This window comes from Panthera tigris, chromosome B1, assembly GCF_018350195.1.
Source record: "Panthera tigris isolate Pti1 chromosome B1, P.tigris_Pti1_mat1.1, whole genome shotgun sequence".
NCBI classification, from domain to species: Eukaryota; Metazoa; Chordata; class Mammalia; order Carnivora; family Felidae; genus Panthera; species Panthera tigris.
This window is the reverse complement of record NC_056663.1, coordinates 139,596,180-139,600,345: the sequence shown is the minus strand read 5'-3', so window position 1 is coordinate 139,600,345 and position 4,166 is coordinate 139,596,180.

Here is a 4,166-nt window from a genome sequence, read left to right as displayed (position 1 = left end):
GATTCCCACCCTGGGAAGTCTGCATGGGGAAGACAAATCCCCAAAACATTTGGCTTTGAAAACCACAAGGGCTGAATTTCATCAGCTCTTATAACCAGCGAGACTTAAAACCTGGAATTTTAAGAATTCAGCAGTGTGGTTCTGGGAGAGCCAGAAGGGCCAGAGGAAACTGATTCCCCATCCCCAAAGAAATAACACAACAGATGACCCACAGAGATACAGCTTAGAAGCTGTAGTTTGAAACGTGCCTAGAGCATACAGTAGGAAAAGTTATTTGCTAATCTTAAAGCATGTCCCAGAGAAACAGAAATCATTGGGAACTCCTCCAGGAACAAAGGAACTGACAGGCACCATTTCCTTCCCCTGCTTCCCCAGTGTAAACACACAGCAACCTGGGGACATGCTATCTGACTTGCTAGTACTGCCTGTTGGCTGCCCTGCCCACCTGAACTGTGCTTCCATCAATCCATTCCCCTAGACAGTCTTCGCCAGGACTGGTACAGCAGAGGACCTCTTGAACAGGACCCAGGGCACACAAAGCTTACTGGCACCACCACCTCCCTCCCAGGACTGCCACCCAGTGCTATGCTTCAGAGGATCTGCCCTCTCCAATACTTACTTTGCCAGAGCCCATGCAGGGCTGGGCCACAGGCCTGGCAGTGTGTAAACAGCCACTACAGTAGCCAGCACCACTCCAAAGTGACTTCTTCCCCAGACAGAGGAAAAGATAACCACACACACCAGTCAGATGGAGGCCCCAGAAGTAGGCTGGGAATAGACAATGTCGGATTATAGGCCTCACTCACCAAAGAAAGCTTGTTAGGAGATAACACAAGGAAAATGCCCAGCAGTGTGAGTACTACCACATCTCTGGCAAATAACTGATCTGACTCAACTCAAGCCCAAGGTGGCACCATACTGGCACCACAGGAACCAAATACTGCTCACAACAGGCCAAGAGCCATGGCAGATGGCTGGACTGAAGGGAAAAGTGGCTCAGCCACAACAGCAGGACACATGTAACACACATAGGAGACACCCCTGAAGCACCAAGTTCTGGTGAACAGGATGCTGCACAGCAGGGCACCACAGGACTTCTTCTTCATAAGGTCACTAAGTTCCAGCACGGGAGACGTAGCTGTCTTTCCTAATACAGAGAAACAGACATAGGGAGTTATACAAAATGAGGAGACAGAGGAATATGTCCCAAATGAAATAATAAAACAAAACCACAAAAAACAGACCTAAGCAAAATAGATATAAGTAATATGCCTGATAGAGAATTTAAAGTAATGATCATAAAGATACTTACTGCACTTGAGAAAAGTGGAGGACATTAGTGACATCCTTATCAATGAGATAAAAAAGAACCAATCAGAGATGAAGGACACAATAAGTGAAATTAGATATACACTAGATGGAATAAATGGTAGACTTGATGAAGCAGAAGAATGAATCAGTCACCTAGAGGACAGAGTAATGGAGAATGATCCAGCTGAACAAGCAAGAGAAAAAAATATGCAAGAGGAGAATAGAATTAGGGAACTCAGTGACACCATCAAGCATCATAACATTCACATTATAGGCATCCCAGAAGGGGAAGTGAAAGAAAACAGGGCAGGGGTGCCTGGGTGGCTCAGCCGGTTGCGCGTCCAACTTCCACTCAGGTCATAATCTCGTGGTTTGTGAGTTCGAGCCCTGCATCAGGCTCTGTACTGACAGCTCAGAGCCTGGAGCCTACTTCGGATTCTGTGTTTCCCCTTCTCTCTGCCACTCCCATGCTCATGCTCTGTCTCTCTCTGTCTCTCAACAATAAATAAACGTTAAACAACATTTAAAAAAAAGAAATAAAGAAAACAGGGCAGAAAATTTATCTGAAGAAATAATAGCTAAAAACTTCCTGAATCTGGGGAAGGAAACAGAAATCCAGAACCAGGGGGCACAGAGATTCTCCAACAAAATCAGCCACACCAATATACACAGTAATTAAAATGGCAAAGAGTAATGATTAAAAAAGAATTTTAAAAGTAACAAAAGAAAAGAAAGCAGTTACAAACAAGGAAAACCTCATAACCCTAACAGCTGATTTTTCAGCAGAAACTTGGCAGGTGGGAGGGAGTAGAATGATATATTCAAAGTGCTTAAAGGAAATAATATGCAACCAAGAATACTTTATCTAGGCAGGTTATTATTCGGAATAGAAGGAGAGATAAAGAGTTTCCCAGACAAACAAGCTAAAGGAATTTATGACCATTAAACTAGCCCTACAATAAATGTTAAGAGGGACTCATTGAATGGAAAGATCATAAACAAGAGGAGAAAAAGCACAGAAGCAGTAAAATTAAGTATATCTGTAAAAGTCGGTCAAGGGATTCACAAAACAAAAGGATGTAAAGTATGACATCACATATCTAAGATGTGGGAAGGGAAAGAGTAAAGAATGGGTTCAAACTTAAGTGACTATCATCTTAATATAGACTTTTATAAGCAGAAGATGTTATATGAAAACGTAATGGTAACCACAAATCAAAAACCAGAATAGATATGAAAAAAAAATAAAGAAAAAGGAATCCAAAGGTATCACTAAAGAAAACCAATTAATCGTGAGAGAAGAAAACAAGAAAGGAATGAAGAAAAACTAAAAAGCGACCATAAAATGAGTGACAAAATGTCAATAAATATACATACTTATCAATAACTACTTTGAATTTAAACTGAATAAACACTCCAATGAAAAGACCTAGGGTGACAGAATATGTAAAAAAACAAGACCCATCTATATGATGCCTACAAGAGGCTCATTCAGAATGAAAGACAGATTGAAAGTGAAGAGATGGAGGATAAATGCATATATTTATCATGCAAATGATGTCAAAAGAAAGTCAGTATAGCGATATGTATACCAGACAAAACAGACTTTAAAACAGAGACTATAACAGGAGACAAAGAAGGACATTATATAATCATTAAGGGGACAATCCAACAAGAAGTTTCACAATTATAAATATGTACCCAACATGGAACCACCCAAATATTCAAAACAGTTAAAAACAAACATAAAAGAAATAACTGATAGTAATACAATAATACTAGGAGGCTTTAACACCCTACTTACATCAATGGATAGATCATCCAAACAGTGACTTTGAATGATAAATTGGACCAGATGGACTTAAAATATATATTCAGAACATTCCATCCTAAAACAGTAGAATACAAATTATTTTCAAACGCACAGGAAACATTCTCCAGAATAGATCATGTATTAGACCACAAAACTAATCACAACAAATTTGAAAAGGTCAAAGTCATTCGATGCATCTTTTCTGACCACAACACTATGAAACTAGAAATCAACCACAAGAAAAAGATGAAAAGAACATAAATACAAGAAGACCAAATAGCATTCAGCTAAAAAAATGAATGGGTTAACTAAGAAATCAAAGAGGAAATAAAAAAATAGAGAGAGACAAATGAAAATGAAAACACAATGGTCCAAAAATCTTTGGGATACAGCAAAAACTGTTGTTCTTAGAGGGAAATTTAGGGCAATGCAGGCCTACATCAAGAAGCAAGAAAAATTTCAAATAAACAACCTAACCTTACACCTAAAGGAGCTGGAAAAAGAAGAACAAACAAAATCCAACACCAGTAGAATGCAGAAAACAATAAAGATTAGAGCATAAATGAAATAAAAACTAAAAAAACAATAGAACAAACAAATGAAACCAGGAGCTGGTTCTTTGAAAAGATCAACAAAATTGATAAGCCTTTAGCCAGTCATAAAAAAATAAAACAGAGACAAATCAAATAAGTAAAATCAGAAATGAAAGAGGAGAAATAACTACTGACACTATAGAAATACAAAGGATTATGAGAATATTATGAAAAATTTATGCCAAAAAATTGGACAAACTAGGAGAAATGGATAAATTCCTACACATATATAACCTCCCAAAATTGAATCAGGAAGATATAGATAATTTGAACAGACTGATTACCACCAATGAAATTAAATCAGTAATCATAACTCCCAACAAACAAAAGCCTAGGACCAGATGTCCTCACAGGTGAATTCCACCAAATATTTAAAGAAGAGTTATTACGTATTCTTCTCAAACTATTTCAAACAATAGAAGAAGGAAAACTGCCAAATTTATTGCATG